The following is a 21036-nucleotide window of genomic DNA, read 5'->3' on the forward strand; positions in this document are numbered from 1 at the left end:
GGAAACTGAGGCAGGGATTTGCATGCAGGTTTGTGGTTTATTTTTCTTTCTAGAGATCTGTATCTCTCTTGTGTGGTCCAAGACAAAACTATGTTTGGAAATGCATCTGAAGAAGTGGGGGTTTTACCCACAAAAGTTTATGCTCAAATAAATCTGTTCGTCTTTAAGGTGCCACTGGACTCCTTGTTGTTTTTGTGTTTGTAAATGTGTATATTACTTATGCTGTGACATAGTCCCCAAAGAGGGAAACTGTAAACCAGAGGGTCCACATCTTTGGTGAACTGGGCAACAGCTATGTGGGGGCTTGGGACAGCTGGCATTAGTATCGGGGGCTTAGCAATTGGACTGTGGGGTCCCTTGTGCCCAAAGAAGTGTCAGACGCTGTGTCTGCACATGACATATGTGACTGGAGGCCCAGAGCTGGAGAGATGATGCCTGAACTCTTGTGGGATCCGAGTCTTGAGTCCAGTATAGCAGCCTGATGAGGGTCCAATCCAATGAAGACTGTACAGTGAGTACTGTTAAAGGTGACTTTTTCCAATACAATAACCCAGGGTTTTTTTTAAAAAGCCCTCAGATGATGCTGTCTGTGTCAAGGGCAGAAAATCAAGAACTAGGTTTGTATTTTCTGAACTTGCTCATAAAAGTTGGCACTCTTCATCTTCCCTTGAGCTGGTGTCTCCTAGTGACATGAGAACCACTTTCATTTCATCAGGGAAAGTGCAACAAGTAACGGAGTGATCAGACCAGTTGAAGTGGCTTTTAAGTGTGCAAAGTTAACTCTCCCCCTCTTTTTGCAGAGGGAAAGGATCATTAGTCCTCACAGGTGGGCTAATTATATAAATGGGAAGCTGCAGCCTGCCAGGAACAATCAGAGAGAGCAAAACTCAGACATGAAACCCTGAGCACACACTGAAAAAACCAGCCAAAAGTTAAATGGGTCATGCCATCAAATGAAGTGAGAATAAATCTACAGGCACCATTGATAAGAGTCTGAGTAAAGAGGCAAATGAGCATGAAGCCTGAACTATTCTTAGATCCCTCCGTGTGATCCTTCCAGAGTGGAATGGAGGCATTATTAATGGGGGAGTTTTTGGTGAAGAGATGACACTCTAAATTGATTTAAGGTGCCCAGAATAAAACACTGATTAGCAAAGGAAAAGCAGAAAGGAAGGTGGGTTAAGGCTTCCTCAGCTTTGAATACTAACAAAATCTATCTCCTGGGTGCAGTGAAAATCAGGGTACAGCTTCAGGATGTGTATGCATTACAATCTCCAATACTGTCTTGGTTCCAGTTCAGTACTGCACCAGAGCCTTTTAATTAGCCACAGCTGGGATGGCTGGTGCTTAGAGGCAGCCACCTTCAGCTGCTGTTTGGTTAGATCTCTGGATCGACCTGGGGAGAACAAACCACTGCAATTCATAGAACCAGATTGGTCACATCGAGGTAAGAACATTCTTGCCTATTCCATGGATGATCCTTGCATCACAACACACTGCATATGATCAGTATCATCCACTCCTGTGATTTTTATTTTAATCATATTTGCTGTCTTTCTTTAATCCCTTGCGTAAAATTCAGGTCCCATTGTAATTCCTGGGTGTTTTGCCTTGGCGTCATATGAACACATCAGAATCTTAGCTTTCATTCATAAAATAAAATTTCTAGTCTTTATGGTTGCAGCAAAATGCTGGAAAACATAATTCCCTAAAGGTGCGAAAGCCAAAAAGTAAATAAAAATCTTCAAATGTACAATTTTTAAACCTCCTGATCTTTAAGCCAATCTCATCGTTTATTTTGGGGGGGGGGGGGCGGGCTCGGGCTCACAATTTTTTTGAACACTTGTGTTGATCACAGCATTGCCAAGTCCCTTTCTGTCAGTAGGGATTACAGCCCCTGACTGAGATTAAGCAAACACACAGTGTGTTGGCACCAATGTGTTTCCTCTGACAACCCTGCTGTTTATACCCAGCCATTCTCAACCAGTGTTCCTGAAGTGGCCCTTGGTTCAACAATGCTCCTGGTGAGAAAGAGATTTGAGGATACGAGAGCAATTAAATCCCATGGCCTATCTGGTTTGCTGAGTTGCAAGCCAGTTTCCACAATGGCGACAGCTGGTTGGGAATGTTTTCACTGGAGAAATGCCAACTTATCGAAACAAACTTTTTTTGGATAACTGTCTCTTTCGACAATATTTTTGTTGAGAAGTTTCCTCAGGTCCAGACTGGAAATTCGGGTCAAGTGTATACATTAACTATTCACTGGGCCAGCGAAAGACTGGAAATCTCATTTTCGGTCCGCATCGGCATGAAACACATGTCGAAATCTCATCCTTTTTGGTGAAACAGAATTCTTGTTTCCTGGCCAGCCCTACCAATGACCTTTCAGCTAAAAGCTACTTTAAAGTAACGCTAGTAACCAAACAATGGGAACAAGTTTCCATTCAAATAGCTTCTCATTCTTTTGCTGGAATTACTGGTAATGTTACACTCTCCAATTATTTAGTCCTCTCCTGAGCTCTTTTAAAGCCTTTCATTCTTAGCTGTATCTTTAAGTGTCTGGAGATGTCTGGAACAAAGCCAAGAGCCAACTTATTTTGCCTTTCCATGGGGAATACATACAATGCCTCTATTTCCTTTGAGATCAGGTCAAAATAATTCTCTCCAGCTGGCTTAACTCTGCAGAGGATTTTCTGCTTGTGTTGTGATGGGCAGTTTATTTCAGCCCTGTTGTGTGAGCAAAAGGCAACAGGTCACTCAGCTTCTGAGGCTTCAAAGCTCAGCTTTTCCCACTTGCATGTCAATCTAGCTGTGTTTGTCAACGGCACTGAAAGGCATGACTGAAGGGAATTGAGCCTTCTCTTAGTACTATTTCTATGGCAACATAAGGATGCAAGGTACCATACAGACAAACCAAACGTGTCCGTGAGGACTGTAACAATACCTGTGTTGCAACTTGTCCTGCACGCGCGGACCCCTACACCTGCAGAGAACCCCACTGAAGTCGGTGGGAATTTGCTCAGGCACAGGTTACAAGAGCAGGGTTCGAGAGTCCAGTCCTGCATCCCTTCCTCATAGGAGTAGCACCATTGACTTAAAATACAATTACTCCTGGTGGGGTGTAAAGGAGTAGGATGTGGCCCTAAATTAAGCTCCCCCTGAACTTTAGCTTCTGTTTGTCTGATGTCGTTAAGTGAGTGGGTTTCAGAGAATTTTTATAGTAGAAATATTTAAATCCTGAGAGTTCAGATGATGAAAACCTAGTTGTTGTTTATAGGCCTGATGCTGCAAACACTTACTATTGGGTGTAGTGCTTAATACGGGTACTGATCCCTTTAGTAAGTACTACAATTAGTATTTGGCTTTGTTTAACTTGTAATCCCCACTGGATGTTGTTAGGGTTCCCTACCCACTGTGAACTCTAGAGTACAGATGTGGGAACCTGCATGAAAGATCCCCTTAGCTTATTTCTACCAGCTTAGGTTAAAAACTTCCACAAGGCACAAATCCTTCCTTGTCCTTGGACGGTATTGCTGCCACCACCAAGTGAGTTAGACAAAGATTCAGGAAAAGGACCACTTGGAGTTCCTGTTTCCCCAAAATATCCCCCCAGGCCCCTTCACCCCCTTTCCTGGGGAGGCTTGAAAGTAAAAAAGGTGATTCTTGGGTTTTTAGGACACTATCAGATTATTGAAAACAGAACTTTATAATAAAGAAAAAAGTAAAAGAAGCACCTCTGTAAAATCAGGATGGAAGGTAATTTTACAGGGTAATAAGATTTAAAACACAGAGGATTCCCTCCAGGCAAAACCTTAAAGTTACAAAAAACAGGAATAAACCTTCCTCTTAGCATAGAGTATCTTTTGTTTTAACTTGCAAATTTTCCCTCATGCATTTCCTTGCTATTACTTACTATTTCTGTAATTTTAGAAGTATCATTCAGTAGGAGCTGGATTACTTGCTTGGTCTCTGTCTTGGCGAGAACACAAAAGCCCAAAACAAAAACCTTCCCCCACAGATTTGAAAGTATCTTCTCCCCTGTCAAGGTTCCTTCCCCACTCTGAACTCTAGGGTACAGATGTGGGGACCTGCATGAAAGACCCCCTACGGTTATTCTTACCAGCTTAGGTTAAAAACTTCCCCAAGGTACAAACTTTGCCTTGTCCTTGAACTGTATGCTCACACCACCAAGCGTTTTAAACAAAGAACAGGGAAAGAGCCCACTTGGAGGTGTCTTCCCCAAAAATATCCCCCCAAGCCCTACACCTCCTTTCCTGGGGAAGGCTTGATAAGAATCCTCACCAATTTGTACAAGTGAACACAGACCCAAACCCTTAGATCTTAAGAACAATGAAAAATCAATCAGGTTCTTAAAAGAAGAATTTTAATTAAAGAAAAGGTAAAAGAATCACCTCTGTAAAATCAGGATGGCAAATACCTTACAGAGTAATCAGACTGAAAACATAGAGAATCCCTCTAGGCAAAATCTTAAGTTACAAAAAGACACAAAAACAGGAATATACATTGCATCCAGCACAGCTTATTTCACCAGCCATTAAACAAAAGGAAATCTAATGCATTTCTAGTTAGATTACTTACTAACTTAACAGGAGTTGCAAGACTGCATTCCTGATCTGTTCCCGGCAAAAGCATCAGACAGACAGACAAACCCTTTGTTCCCCCCCTGCTCCAGATTTGAAAGTATCTTGTCCCCTCATTGATCATTTTGGTCAGGTGCTAGCGAGGTTATCTTAGCTTCTTAACCCTTTACAGGTGAAAGGGTTTTGCCTCTGGCCAGGAGGGATTTTATAGCACTGTATAGAGAAAGGTGATTACCCTTCCCTTTATATTTATGACATCCCCTTACTGGTCCTTTTGGTGAGGTGCCAACTAGATTATCTGAGCTTCTTAACCCTTTACAGGTAAAGGAGGGATTTTATGCTACCCTTCGCTGTATGTTTATGACAGATGTACTTGTATTTGCACTCAAGATCTCAGCATGCACCTTACCAAACTGCAAGAGATAATAGGCCTGATATTTTTCCTCTCACCCACAGTGATTTTACTACAGACACTCCATCGGATTCAGATGGAGTTACTTGTGATTTACACCGGTGTTAGAGAATCAGACCCAACCTATTTCACTTTGTGTTAAACTAGAAATATTGCAATGAAGACTTGATCTCAGTGAATGGAAGACAGCAATGAGTAATGGCACCTAATCAAGATATTAATTAACATCTGTAATATCTTAATAGGAAAACGTTGCAGAGTTAAATTGGAATTTTTACCTCTTAAATTAGTACAGTGGATTTGCTGGTGTTCTTCATGTGCAATTAGTTTGTGATGGAGTAGAAGCTGGGTTGAATGTTATTGGACCTGCAGAAAAGTATATGAGGGTCAATCATCAATGGACTTCTTGAATGGACACGTGAAAGGCTGACCATCAAGTTCTGTTTAAGCAAAGCTGCCCTGTAGTTACAGTTCGATGCAGTGCTCATCACGCACTGTCCTGAAGCACTGTGTAGCATTGCTCTGTAAAATTGAAAGGCTACTACCTTCCACCTCACAGCTGGCTGCATTGGAGTCATGGGTATCATAATCCCAGAATAATGGAGCCGGTTGAAATTTTTTTTTGCACAAAACTTTTTTTACAGGAAAATGTTCTTTTTGATTTTTCCCCCCACTGGAAACTTCAAAATGAATGCCAAGGTGGGTGAGGTAATATCTTCTATTGGACCAGTTACACGCAGAGATTGATAGCTTGAGCTGGGGTGAGGGGCCCAGGCCCCTCAAGTCGCTGTATAGCCGTGCCTTGTAACACCATGCCCATTGGTGGGTTGTTGCTAGCAGGGATTGAATCTCTCTGATCTTAAAGCATGAGCCTTTTATTGCCAGAGCTAAAAGACCCAGCTAAGGCTGTAGCAGGGAGCCTCTCTCTGTGGCCCATCCACCACTAGAGGGGGACAGCGCACCGCAGTGAGTGGGGTGTGGCTTACACAACAGGCAGGGTAATGCTGGAGATGGAGGTAGAGTCTCCATGTTTATATTCCAGTGGCTCTGATGGGACATTCAGAGGCTCTATAGCCATTATTCAAGTTCATAGACTGAAGTAATGGCGATGGGAGCTGCAGTGAAGACTTGTGCCCTGAATCCAGGCTGGGGACAGTGGATTTAATCTTTCTACCCACTCGCTCACAGCTTGATTAGGCAATCTTTTTGTGAATGATTGTTTTCCCCAAGAGCCTGATCTGAAACCCATGGGAGTCTTTCCATTCACTTTCAATGGGCTTTGAATCAGGCCATAAGTGGATGCTAATTTATCATCAGGAATAAATCCACTTGAGCAGCCTTTATATAAATATAAAGAAAAAAGAATGCCTTGCATGTCCACAGCACTCTTCCTGCAAGGATCTCCTTTGCTTTACAAATAGACACCTGGAAAATGGTTTGACTCTACCTATGACTTACGAAACTTCTCTATGCATTTTCTTCTGGTGTCTGACCCTCCTCAGCGCTTCTGACTGCCTCTAGCCAGACATTAAGTTTCCTAAAACAGCCAGATCCCTTCCTGACAGGGTATTAATGATCACAGCTGGAGGTGGAGGTGTTGCGGCTGCCGCTGCTTGCTGTTGCCACTTAACAGGAAAAACTAAATGAAAATGAGGTTTAAAAATGTACCCAAACATTTGTATACGTTGCATATTGACTGCACAGGGGCTGAGCTGCTTTTCAGGCAGCTTTCTAGGCTTCTTGCCCTCCTTTGTAATCCACATCTTTCAGTGCACAGATGTCTTAGAAATATTAAACAACGTGGTGGCATTCCAATGAAAAGCTCCGCACAGAAGCGGGTCTAATGGATCTGCCAGGAATGACTGTAGCTAAAAGCAGATCAAGATTTCCTCAACTTTTATCTGCTGTTTGAAAGTACTCAATGGTTTTGTTTGTTTGTTTGTTTGTTTGTTTTTTGAGCTCAATGTATCCAAAAAGTCCTCTTACAAGTTATTTGCAATTCAATTTGTATTGGTTTCACTGATTGGGCGATTGTCACACTGTATTGTTTCTGTTTTCTGGTTGGATGGAGTGCAAAAACACTTTTCGTGCCAGTACTAATGTAAAGTTTGTTTTCCCAGAACACGTCATACACACAACTTTGAAATTTGGCACTTGTGTATGTCATGAAGAGTCAGTTTCACAGAGTGAACAGCAGAGGTGCATAAAGGTGGCTGAGCAAATTCGTTTTTAAAAATTGAGCAAACTATGTGGAAACTTTATTTTGCCAGAAGTTACCAAGCTCTGCCTCTCCTCTGCAGGCGAGCAGCTCTGATTCCATCCAGTAGAGGGCAGTGGTGCACATAGACAGGAGCCGGTTCACATTGCTGTATTGAGAATGCTATTGAAGTGTTGAACATTTTGCTCATTGCACGATCAATTCACCAACGTATTGGAACTTTTTCGCTTTGCCAGATTTCAGTTTTTGCCTCTGATCAACCTAAATTGTGGTTTTGTACAGCTGTTCATCGCCACGTTTTTGAACCCTCTCTGTGTAAATTACATTAGCAATCGAAGTCTGGATGCAGTCTCTGAGTGTTTTTCCTTTCCAGTTATAGTAAGTTCTGCTTGGGATAGGTGTGTGTGTGGTTTTTTCTTTTCTTTTCTTGAGGTTTGGCTTGGATGCATGCTGTGAATGTTTTGGTTATATTTATCAGATGGCAACGTCTTTCAGTGTTTCATGAAGGGAATCCGCTTTCATATCCATTTAATTTCCTCTTCAGTTTGGGCCAGTCAGCTCCCCTCAGCTGAGAATGCATTGCCCATAACTTGCATAGCGTAACACCAACAGACCCCAGTTGTCAGCAGGCAGGATCGAACCGGGGACCTCTGGAGCTCAGTGCATGAGCTTCTACAGCATGAGCTAAAAGCCAACTGGCTCTTAGCTCAGGCTGTAGAGCAGACTCATTTAACTCTCGCTAAATGGTCTTGGTGCCAGTAGATGGGCCAGAACACCACACCCAGGAGGTGTGTGGGTTACACATGCACTTTGTTCTGAGTATTGTGATTTATTTTGTACCAGAGGAGTACAACTGTGGTCTCTAGTATGCTTGGGACCTGCTGCACTGATTGCTTTGAAGGCTGGGTGGCCTTAAATTGTCAGTGGAAGTAGGCAAGGAGCCAGTGAAGGGAACAGCACAGGCTTGTCCTCTCAGAGCCTAAATTATGTAGGAGGCAGGCAGTATGTTCTGAGCAAGCTGCAGCTTTTGCTTTGTTCTCACATTCAGCTTTAGACTTAGAGAATTACAGTGATCCAGTCCTGATGTGAAATGTGCATGGATCACTATGGTCCAGAGAAGGGGTGGAGATTATGTATCTCAACTAGCTTTAAGGAAAGTCACTGAAGGCTCAGATTCTACACTGAGCTCAGAATTGATGGACCTTTGCACCCACATGGAAGTCATGGGCACTTTATGCTGATGCAGGAAATGGCTCATGAAGAGCTAACTTCACGATTTGGGGCCTTGGCTTCTTTCTGTTTAACCACTCCTGACAGTATTTGGCGTGTATATCCTCCATATTTGTTTATGAAAACAACTATTTATTGCCTGTCTGAGTTTCTCTTGCAAAGTGTTTTTTTGGAATAAGTAAAGTGCAAGGTGAAATCACGAAAGCAATTAATCAGAAATGTCCCTTCTGGTTTTAATCTTGGATCATTTCACTGAAATGAACTGATGACCCCTGCCCCTGTGTGCTCAGTTTCTAAAATAATACTGGGCTAAGGGGGGGCTCTATTTTTGCCACTCTGGATTTACTGGGCCCTGGAGCTGTTCTAATTCAGGGGTGTGGAAAGTGAACTGAAAGAGGACAGAAGCCAGACTGATTTACATTTTGATACTACCCAACCAAATTGATGCTATTCAGTTGCATTGTGCATTAGCATCAATGCTCAGAGAGTTTACACGCTAACGAATCTTGGAGATGACCCCAAAAAGATGCTTGTTGTGTGACTTTCTCTATCATGCTTTGCCTGCTAGACGCCTTATAGCCACGATTAAGCCGGCAGCCATGTTCACCTAACCTGTGATCGTGTCAGATCTTGCAAGCCAAATGGGGTCAGGCTTAGGACGGATTTCACTGGGAGAGCTCCAGAAACATGCAGCGGGCTTCAGGAAGTGGCATTAGCATTTCAGGACTGAACCAGTGTTGGGATGATTCTAGGGACCCTTGTGGTGCTGTCCTTGGATGAGATGGGAAACCAAGACTCCATTTAGTCATGCACACATCTGTGTCTTTAGCTGTTCAGTGATGTATCTGTAACTGGGGATCTGTCTAGCTAATGGGAGAGTTTTCAGGCTCATGTTATACCAGTAGTTGGAAAGTTCCTGTCAGACCCAGCTAAGGGACTAGATTATTGAAATGTTAATGTGATGTACTGGAGAATGCAAAGGGACTAATCAGAACTATTAAATTCTAATCACTTGATGCTGCTGGAAGTCTGATGTGAAATGATCATCAAACACACACACAGGTCAAATGACCAATCTAGAAGCATGGCAGGGCCCAGCTTCCTCCCCTGGGGGAGAATCATAGAATATCAGGGTTGGAAGGGACCTCAGGAGGTCATCTAGTCCAACCCCCTGCTCAAAGCAGGACCAATCCCCAATTTTTGCCCCAGATCCCTAAATGGCCCCCTACAAGGATTGAACTTGCAACCCTGGGTTTAGCAGGCCAATGCTCAAACCACTGAGCTATCCCTCCCCCCACTGAGCTATCCCTTCCCAATAAGGAAAGGACATAGTGGCAGAAAGACCTTTTACAGTGGCAGGACCTAGCAGGGTCACAGTCTCCATTTTTGGGTCAAAGGGCATACTTTGGAGAATCATGGACTCCATCGGCCATGTGTTTGGGTCTGAGGTGGATACCATGGAGGTGCCACATTAAGGTTGCAACTGTGCAATCACATTCTGATTATCCCAGATTACCCCAATTCCCCCTAAAATGGGACATGTCTATGACATTACTTGTCAGCGTCTGTCCTAAATTGACAATGTGGCTGTTAAACAGCTGCCACTCGGCACACCAGAGGTGGTTGCCTTTTCCTGGTGGGGGAGGAGATCTCTGAATGTAAAATTGGTAAAGGGCCTGGGAATTCTTTAGGTACTATAAACAGGGGGCACCATTTCCAATCTGAATATTTGCCACTGCCGTGGTATCCTTTATTATGAGCCCAAAAAGACATGGTGCTTTAAGCAGACACTTATCTCAAAAACTCAATATCCATCAGTAGTATTTGCTGTAGACGTAGGTTATAATTTTTACTTTGAGAATGAGTGTGAATTTAAGTCTTAAAGTGCTGGAATGACAACCCTACATATTGAAGTCCTCTACTTATCTGCAGTAGTTCGTTTCCTCCACATTTCTCCACTTGTTTGCCTCAACCTTGGAGCACAACACAGGATAGCTCAGCCTCCATGTCCATTAAACTATTGTCTCTTCTTAGATTGCCAAAGGGGATGCCAGTTTTGATGGTGAGATTTTGGCTATCTGGACAACTTTGGCAGTCTCGCTGCAGCTCTCAGCCAACACTTACTTCATGAAGCCTGTCAGTCCTCAGATAAGGACTTTCAGTTACTACCAATCTGGGCTTGTATCAGAACCAGCAACCTCTAAAGCAAATGCTCTGTAACCCAATGTAAGTCACAAGACTGCACAAATTGTCATGACAGCAGCATTGCATGTTACAAGGCAGTGTTAAAATAATAAAAAACATGTTCAAAATTCAAAACATGGAACTAGAAAAGCAGAAATGGGGTGGTTCTGAAAGCATCCCCCTCTTCCAGTCTCTAAATAACAGAAAAGGTCATTCCTGGCCATCGACAAGTTTAGGCTTAAAACTAGAGGAAGGTTTCCAGCCATCAAAGGAGTGAAGTTCTGGAACAGCCTTCCAAGGGCAGCAGAGGGGGACAAAAAACCTAACTGGCTTGAAGTCTGAGCTTGATAAGTTTATGGAGAGGATGGCATGATGAGACTGCCTACAACGGCACGTGACCCGTCTGTGACTACTAGTAGCAAATATCTCCAATGGCCAAAGATGGGACACTAAATGGGGAGGGCTCTGAGTTACTACAGTGAATTATTTCCCAGGTGGCTGGCTGGTGGGTCTTGTCTATCACCATAATTGGGCTCAGGAAGGAATTTTCTGCCAGGTCAGATTGACAGAGACCAGAGGGGTTGTTGTTTTTTTTGCCTTCCTCTTCAGCATGAGGCCTGGGTCACTTGCTGGTCTGAACTAGAGTAAATGGTGGATTCTCTGTAATTTGAAGCCTTTAAAAATCATGAGGCCTTCAGTAACTCAGCCAGAGGTTAGGGGTCTATTACAGGACGGGGTGGGTGAGGTTCTGTGGCCTGCGATGCGCAGGAGGTCAGACTAGATGATCACGATGGTCCCTTTTGGCCTTAAGGTCTGAGTCATAGAATCATAGAAGATTAGGGTTGGAAGAGACCTCAGGAGGTCATCTAGTCCAACCCCCTGGTCAAAGCAGAACCAACCCCAACTAAATCACCCAGCCAGGGCTTTGTCAAGCCGGGCCCTAAAAACCTCTAAGGATGGAGATTCCACCACTTCCCTAGGGAACCCATTCCAGTGCTTCACCACCCTCTGAGTGAAATAGTCATCTCATTATTTACGGACCACTGATTAGCAAAGGCTTTGGCCTAGATCCACAGCTGGTGTAAATGGGTGTAGCTCCACTGAGTTCAATGCTGACATCATTGGCACCCACTGAACATCTGATTGTATGCATCAATAGTTAAGCGGAACAACCAATAAAATGAACCTCTTCCAATAATATGGCTTGCGACTGCCACCAGTGCCCATAGAGCACTGCCTTGACTCCACCTCTGCTTTCATCCCCTCTTGCACTGACTGTGATTGAGACTCACTTTACCTCCCTGAGATCCAGCTCCTCAGACTCCAACAGAATGCTGCCTCTGTCTTCTCACGTGCATCTGCATCACTCCCATCTTGCAAGGCGCCCACTCATTTCATGATTCTGTTCGCCGACGGCTCAAGAGCCTGCCTCTTGGACTTCCTCGGTCCATCCTTCTCCCGCTTCTCACTGAGCGCTGGCCTCTTCTCTCTCATATTAACAACATTTCACCCTTCTTGCTGGGAGAACCTTCTCCTCTGCAGCCTGCTGTACCTGGAACAGCCTTTCCCTTGCCTCATTATTGCTTAGTTCTGCCTCGCCTCGGCTGAGCGTTGAATGTATTTACCATAGTGTCTTTGCCACCTCTGCTCTTCAGACGTTACAAAAAACATTTCTATTCCATAGGCCATGTCAGAAGATGTAGTTTATACATAACCTTACAATTAGGGCAGATTGTAAGTTTAAGGGATGGTACATAGGTGAGCGTCACAATTTGGTCACCACTGGGTCCCTTCTTCCCCCGTGCTCCATGATGGAAATAAGCCCGGGCAATTCCTTTCCAGGCCCAGTGGGGTGAGCTGGCATTTGGGGAAGTGGAGTCCACTCCAAACCTGCCTGAGCAGAAGAGGAAGTAGCTATCAACAGTGGCAGCTCTTCCTCCTACTCTCCTCCAGTTTACTGCCCATGAACCAGGTAGCATGTATTCATGAGTAATGAGGATCTTATGCCCATTTGTGACAAGCTTGCCTGATTTGCCATACGGCTGGAAGAAAAAAATACTGTCATGGACCCAGTTCCCCTCTAACACCCTGACTTGGTCACAACTTGGCTCTGACTATATTTTTCCCTGTAAGCCACCAGGAAGTGGTTCCTTATATTTCATTCTACGAGCCACCAGGAAGGACTTTCTAAATCACTGGTGGTCCACAGACTTCAATTTGACAACCACGCCAGTATGCGATCCACGCTCCTGTATTATTTAGTTCTGTAAAGTGCTCTGGGATTGGGTTTATATGAAAGATGCTATACAAAATTAACTTGTTTTGTATTGTACGTTTTGGAGATAATTTATTGAGCAGTGGCATGGTATTGTGGATTGCATTTGTCACATTATATTACCTCCTAAGAGCAAAATACAACTGACTAGAGCTATCAAAAAAGGAAAATACTGGCAAAAGCTCACAAAAATGTTGCTACCCCGGCAGTTCTTGTCATGAAGAACTGGCAGTGATGAAAAGTGGTCTCGACAGCCAAAAATCACATTTTCCCATTCAAAAAACCTGGATTTGCTCCTAAAAAGCACCAAAATTTTCAGAGAAAATGCTAATAAGCATTGTAGATGATACATGAATGAAACAAACATAGTAGTGTGTGTGTTTGAGAAATTGCATGCGATCAGGCACTTATTTAAAAGCTATGGGCTGGATGTTCAGCTGGTCTAAATATTGCTAGATCGGCAGTCAATGCCTGCCTAGGATCAAGTGTCACAGTACAAATGCACAAGAGGTCAGAGTTAAGTGTACCCATGCAACCTTTCCATTAGCATTCCATTTTTAGTGTTTAAATATGCACCTCCGCATTTCTTAACCAAGTCTTTATTGGATTACTGCTCTTAAAAATGAAAAGGGGATCTCATGATATTCTGTATTTCACAGTCTTTTCCTCATAATGTGTCAGAATTTGTTGCTATATGTGATCCATCTCGGCTTCAGTAAAGCGCATTCCCACCCTGACACAGCCAAATTCTGCCTTGACCTAAGCAGATCTCTCTCTCTCTCATGCATCGCCACCATCAGTGGAGGTTGCATCCACATATACCACAGCTGAATTTTGCCCATAACACTTAATGATATCATCTCTTCCACATAGGAGCGATAAATTCTCATGTATTCTCATAAATTCTCATGCCCTGCTTAGATGTGCAAAGTACACTTTATTTTTTTCTAAAGGGTTTATAGCAGGGCTGGTTATTTTTATTTTTTATTATTTTTTTGATGAAAAATGACTTTTATAAAGTTCTCATGGGACACTTTTCTTTTTTCTTTTCTTTTTTTTTCAATTTGAAAACTTCAGCCTGTGTCCATGATGACTCTTGAATAAAATGAAATGGGGTTTGTATTTTTTTTTTTTCAGAAAATACTTCCCATTTTCCAGCTAGCACTAGATTTTACAGTCTCAGTGCCCAAATGTTCTTTTAAATAATCCAAGCTCTACAGCGAATGTTGGGAACATTGGTCCCGAGGTTGAAAATCCAGTGCAGTTTTATGGGACACTGGGCAAAGGTCATTTTTGCAAACGTACTCATGCCATTGCCTAGTTTAACATATGTGCAAGCCTAATTTGTATGCAGTTATAACGATCTTTCACACAAAATCTGGTAACTGCACATGCTTTCATAGTGCATAACATTTCTCACACGCTTTAGGTCCCTGCTGTCCATCTAACTTGTTTGAAGAGGTGGTCCTTGGCCTATCTGTGCCTCTGTTCTCCATCTGTAAAATCAGAATTATAGCACTTCCCTACCTTCCATGGGTTTTGTGAAGATAAATACATTAAAGATTCTGAGATGCTCAGATACTATAGTACTTGGAACCATGTAAGTGACTAATATAGATAGATTGAACAGGCATAATGAAGACCAGAATCAGGCTGGTTCTCTGGAAGCGTTGCCACCTATCAGGAAAATCTAGGTCTGTCACATATTGCATGGCTGTTCATACAGCTGCTGTACCAGATAGCCAAGTTTGTTAACACCATCAGTAATTTATTCCACCATGCCTGGCATTAAAATCCTTTGCTGGCATGTTGATGAAACCATACTTGGTCGAGGAACCCTAATTATGTGCACAGCAGTTTATAAAGCTGGCTAAATTCAGAGACAATCCACTGAGAGACATGGGGATATGTGATCTGTTTAGAAAGCCTAACTCAAATAATGAGGGGAACAAATGTAGCTAAAAGACATATATTTTAGTAGGACAAAACTGAAATGCTGAGTGATCTGAATCCAGTAGATCCCAGGGCATTTGCTTCAAGAATAAAGATTGTAAAGCATTATTGTTTCCAAAAACCTCAGTCTTTGTGTGTTGTTCCTTCTGAAACATCCAAGAACAGACTTGAGTCTTGCAGCACCATAAAATAGATGGCATAGCTCTCAATGACTTCAGTAGGGCCAGGATTCCATCCATCTCTAAACCAATGGGAAACTTTGCCTTTTGGGTAAATGGGAGCCCAATGAGCTGAACTGAAATTGTGTGAATTCAGTTGTGTGATTACATGATCTTACCTAACACTGAATTGCTGCAAAATAATAGACTCCACATTAGAGATGTTATATAATATGTTGGGAGGCATGGTTGCCAAGTGGATAGGATATTGGACTGGGAAAGCTGGGTTCTGTCCCCAGCTCTGCAACTGACCTACTGTGTGACCATGGGCAAGTCACTTAATCATTCTGTGCCTCTGTTTTCCCTCTCACCCTTTAGCTATTTAGATTGTAAACTTTTCAGAACCCATATTGTCTCTTTGTATAGCACCGAGTGCAGTGTGGGTCTCAGTCCTGATGGGGTCTCCAGGCACTATCATTATCATATAAAGAGTGTTAACATTCTCTGGCTCAGAGAATTTATAGTGCTACAAATAATTGTATATCTTCAGTTCATATATGTATATAGGCCACGTTTTTCTAAAGTGACTGGTGACATTGGGAGCCTCCATTTTTGGGTGCCTGACTGCAGGAGGATTTTCATGGGGCCATGTGCTCAGCAATGTTTGAAATCAGGACTTCTTTACAATGTCTCATGTTGGCCATCCAGCACTTCATCGAATCATAAAATATCAGGGTTGGAACGGACCTCAGGAGGTCATCTTGTCCAACCCCCTGCTCAAAACAGAACCAATCCCCAGCTAAATCATCCCAGCCAGGGCTTTGTCAAGCCAGGCCTTAAAAACCTCGAAGGAAAGAGATTCCACCACAGCCCTAGGTAACCCATTCCAGTGCTTCACCATCCTCCTAGTTTAAAAGTTTTTCCTAATATTCAACGTAAACCTCTTCCACTTCAACTTGAGACCATTACTCCTTGTTCTGTCATCTGCTACCACTGAGAACAGTCTAGATCCATCCTCTTTGGATCCCCCTTTCAGGTAGTTGAAAGCAGCTATCAAATCCCCCCTCACTCTTCTCTTGTGCAGACTAAATAAGCCCAGTTCCCTCAGCCTCTCCTCATAAGTCATGTGCTCCAGGCCCCTAATCATTTTTGTTGCCCTCCGCTGGACTCTTTCCAATTTTTCCACATCCTTCTTGTAGTGTAAGGCCCAAAACTGGACACAGTACTCCAGATGAGGCCTCACCAATGCTGAATAGAGGGGAATGATCACATCCCTCGATCTGCTGGCAATGTTCCTACTTATACAGCCCAAAATGCCGTAAGCCTTCTTGGCAACAAAAGCACACTGTTGACTAATATCCAGCTTCTCATCCACTGTGACCCCTAGGTCCTTTTCTGCAGACATGCTGCCGAGCCATTCAGTCCCTAGTCTGTAGCAGTGCTGGGATTCTTCCGTCCTAAGTGCAGGACTCTGTACTTGTCCAATCTTCCCACTTCTTGTAAGTTTCTTTTCTGTGTTTAAGATCAGCAAGGATTACACTGTTAAGCCAAGCTGGTCGCCTGCCATACTTACTATTCTTTCTACACATCGGGATGGTTTGTTCCTTCAACCTCAATAAGGATTCTTTAAAATACAGCCAGCTCTCCTGGACTCCTTGAGATCGAAAATCTACTAGTTATTTCTGAAAATCTTGGCCCTAGAAAATAAGTTCCCATCTTCCATTTTTTGCATCCCTCAGAGATGAACCAGATCATTTGTTACTAAATCATGCTCACTGAATTAGTTTATTTTAATATGCTACGTTTAGCTGATTCCAAAAAATTTCACAACGGTTTCTGCAACATAATGTTATTATTTTAGTGCCTAATTAGTCTTGTGGTAACATCTGTTCCTTGTATGCAGATTCCTCTAGCCTGAATCAAGAGCCAAGGAAGAAAAAGGGGAGAAAAATCAACTTCTGTTGAGAACTTTGTTTGAAGTGCATCCATTCATAATTCATGTTTTATACCTCATGGAAGCTTGTTGCAATAAATTACTGACCCATCTCTCCATTACATGTTGATAAGCAGAGTCTGTACTGGGTAATTATAAAATGTCACCGCCAAAGGTAAGCCATAGGAAGGTTAATGGGGCATCCCAATGCATGCTTTATAGTGAAAGTCCACTACAGTAGCTTCTCTATGAAATTATTTACTCATTTTCCCCATCCCCTCTGACAGTGGGCATTTAGAATGGAGTAATAGAACCACAGAGGCTGACCAGGGTACTGAAAAGCAAAGGAATATGCAGCAGACTTGCATGTTAATTCATTTATGTTCTGTATTCAGAGCATTAACCCGTAAAGCAATCACATCAGAGCATCTGGCTGCCCTGTGATTTTAATGGGCAGGCATAAGAACAAAAATACATTGGATTGATTTTTAGTTAAGCAACTTCATTTAAACTATGCATAGCATATCTACTGTTCAGAATAAGTCAGGAAAGTGACAGCAAAAGAAATCCTTTACTTACGCTCCGATTCTGCTATCGTTTACATTGGTTTCCCACTGTTGTAAATCCATTGACTTCATTGGAAGGTAGCTTTTGGTCGACTCCAATGCAAGTAAGAGCAGAATCTGGTCTCTTTCTGGGAGTTTCATACCAAATTTTCTCAGTTTGGTACCAACTGCTAAAAGAAAAGAGACAGTTTTTTCTAATTGCCTGTACCAACCCAACAAAGTCAACCTGAAAGCTGATCACTGTGGTCTTCCTGCTTTTTGCTTCATCACTGGTAATAAAGGTGGATCAATGAGAAAATACTGGACAATTCTGATTGATTTTTACCAAGCGAGAATAGAAACCACTTTATTCTTTCATATGTGCTAAAAAGTAAAATTATATATATATCGTCAGTAAAGTATGCATATATAATTCATCTGAGCCTTGAATCTTTTTTGTCATTACTCGAGCAAAATCCCCACTGCATTTAGTATGAAAAGGCCATGTTTACTGATGATGTGCCCAAACCAACAACTACAAATCCAGATAATTCAGTAACAGTTTGGATTTTTAAAGTTCAGAGCAAAAGCTTTAGTCTTACTCTTCTCAGCCTCCGTTTCTCCATTGTAAAAAGGGGGAAATATTTCCTGCCCAAAGGAGACTTCTGAGGGCTAATTAGTTCATGTTTGTACAGAACTTTGGCTCTCTGGCTAAGTACGGTTTTGTCAGCAAGGGATTTTAGTGCCAGGCAGGGTGGAACAAATTACTGACTGTGTTAATGAAGTTGGATAGCTGGTACAGTAGCTGTATGGACAGTCACGCAATATGTGATGGACACAGATTTTCCTGGTAGTTGGCAACACTTTCAGAGAACCTGCCTGAGTCTGATCTTCTTTACGTTTGTTCAGTCTATCTATTTTAGCTATGTATATGGCCCCCTGTCCATAGTGTCTAAACTAAATGTCGTGCTCACCTGTCTGTGGACAACGGGCCAGATATGTACCGGTATGCCATTTTACACCAGCTGAGGTTCTGGTCAATACATTTATTATGAGTTTAATCAGTCGAAATTTGAGACACAGATGTGATCCATTGAAATCCTTGTGACTTATAATCCAGTGAATGTGAATGTTTTGTTTCTAATGTGTAGCTTGTCTTCAATGTTTTACATTATAAATGACAAAGTAACACAATAACAACAAAAAAACAACCCACCACTGTAATTTTACACTCTTTAGGATGTAAATTCTGCACAGTACATAGTGATTTTGTGTAGTTGCCAAAGCCGACACTTGTAAATACCCTGAAATGTGCACAACTGAGCTCCAGGTACACTCTACAAACATGATTTTAATGCCAAAGGTTCGGATAGGAGCTATTTAGTTATTAATCAGAAAACAGTGATAATATGCCAGCTATTACCAGCAGGAGAGTGAGTTTGTGTGTGTGTGGGGGGCGGGGGTGAGAAAACCTGGATTTGTGTTGGAAATGGCCCACCTTGATTATCATACACATTGTAAGGAGAGTGGTCACTTTAGATAAGCTATTACCAGCAGGAGAGTGGGGTGGGGGGAGGTATTTTTTCATGCTTTGTGTGTATATAATAAGATCTTCTACACTTTCCACAGTATGCATTCGATGAAGTGAGCTGTAGCTCACGAAAGCTTATGCTCAAATAAATTGGTTAGTCTCTAAGGTGCCACAAGTCCTCCTTTTCTTTATGCGAATACAGACTAACACGGCTGCTACTCTGAAACCAGTGATAATATGTGCACTCTAGCATAAAACCGTCTTGTGTTTTTAAATATACAAAGGCTCCAGGAAAGAAGCCTTTGCGCTGTTCTGTTTCAACCACTGTCAGCGAGTAGTAGCATTCCGAGCAGTGAGTCACTGGTTCAGTTCTGTGCCTGTAGCTGACATGGGCACCACCCCAAAACCAAAGATCAAAGCAAACTGAGCACTGGAGTGGGGGGTTGCACCGTGAGCCTGGATCCAGGTCGGAATTGGGGGTGTTGCTGGCTCTTCTCTTCTCTCTTTGACTGACCCTTCCAAAACTTTGTGTCTGAGCACATCTGAACGTTAAGGGGGTTCAAGTTATGGATCAGAATTTTGACTTTGATTCAGCAAAGGGCTTAAACACATTCTTAAAGTTAAGCACGTGAGTAATTCCAGTTGAAGTCAGTGAAAATTCAACCGTGCTTAAGCACATGTTTAAGTGATTTGCTGAATCAGGACCATTTTGTGCCTATTCTGCCTGCTTATTGTCTCTGCGGGCCCAGGAAGGAAGTGAGTGGAGAGAATGATATGATCTTGGGTTCAGGGAGTCTGCAGGTATGAACAAAAAGAACAGGAGTACTTGTGGCTCCTTAGAGACTTAGCTCCTGTTCTTTTTGCGGATACAGACTAGCACGGCTGCGACTCTGAAACCTGCAGGTATGAAGTTATCCCACCACTATCCTAACCTTGCTCTTTAACTAGGATTTCACTGTGCTTTGTCTTCTAGCTTCCCATGTGATATTCCCCTTGTATACCGGAGAGATTTCTTAGGTTGCAGCTAAAAGGTGAAGACCTTTGCCAGGAGTTGCACTGAAAAAAATAATCCGCAAGCAGTTCAGTGAAACACTGGAAATAATCCTTGAAAATGACTCTGCAAAAAGTCCATCTCCATGGAAGCACCAGGGCAAAATCAGGCCTGGTATAAACGCATGGGACTGCTCAGTGCTGATTTCACCCCTCAGGGTCTGGGGCCAGATTTGATCCACCTCGGAACACTGAGTCAGTGGGGCTGTTGGCTGAGCACCTGATTCTGCTGGCCTTTAATTTTTCTGTTGATTTCAATGGGAGCAGGAGTCTTTGTAAGGATGGCAGGATTGGGCCCACAGGCCCTGCTCCTGCAAACCACTTAAGCATGTGCTTAACTTTGAGCATCCCTCTGTGGTTACTCCCAGGCTTAATGTAAAGCATTCGCGTAGGGGCTTGGCCAAATAGAGACCATAGCTAGTGAAGAGAATGCGGTAGAGCAATTGTCCAAAGCATACATAAATAAAACATTAATACCTTTGGATAAACCTTCATCTATTTCCCAAAGACATAAAGAGGGCTCCCTAGCGAATCTCCACTGGAGAAGCAGCAGGAACGAATCTGTTCCATAAAACCAACGCTACACAAAGAAAATTAAACCAATAAAAAGCGCAGGAGAGATTACTCCATCAATAAAAACAAAAGGGGAAAAAATACCCCTCTCCTTAATGGTATACATCCAGGATCACTGACGGAGTCATTTGTTTAAGCTTTTATAGTCTAGTCTGTAAGGGATTCTCACATTATCATTCCTTTTGGCAATGATAAGGAACGAACGTGTTCCCTCAGTAATGAGATGAATGTTCTTGAGGGGTTCTGAGAACTGGTGTGGGAGCTTGGGTTTGTGACTCAGGAGACATGTTAATCCATGGCTCCACTGCCTGATCTTGAGCAAATCATTTTCAGCAAAATATTCCTCCCACCATTTGTCTTGTGTGTTTAGACT

At 42.7% G+C, this 21036-nt stretch overlaps 1 long non-coding RNA gene across 1 annotated transcript in view; it reads left to right on the forward strand.

Annotated features, from left to right (window-relative positions):
- The first annotated feature begins 298 nt into the window (after positions 1-298).
- Positions 299-21036, forward strand: part of LOC122462343 — a 36371-nt gene continuing 15633 nt past the window's right edge. The window contains exon 1 of the long non-coding RNA XR_006284831.1: positions 299-511. This is a non-coding gene — a long non-coding RNA (uncharacterized LOC122462343). The remainder of the gene's footprint in view (positions 512-21036) is intronic.

This window comes from Chelonia mydas, chromosome 11 (assembly GCF_015237465.2).
Source record: "Chelonia mydas isolate rCheMyd1 chromosome 11, rCheMyd1.pri.v2, whole genome shotgun sequence".
NCBI classification, from domain to species: Eukaryota; Metazoa; Chordata; order Testudines; family Cheloniidae; genus Chelonia; species Chelonia mydas.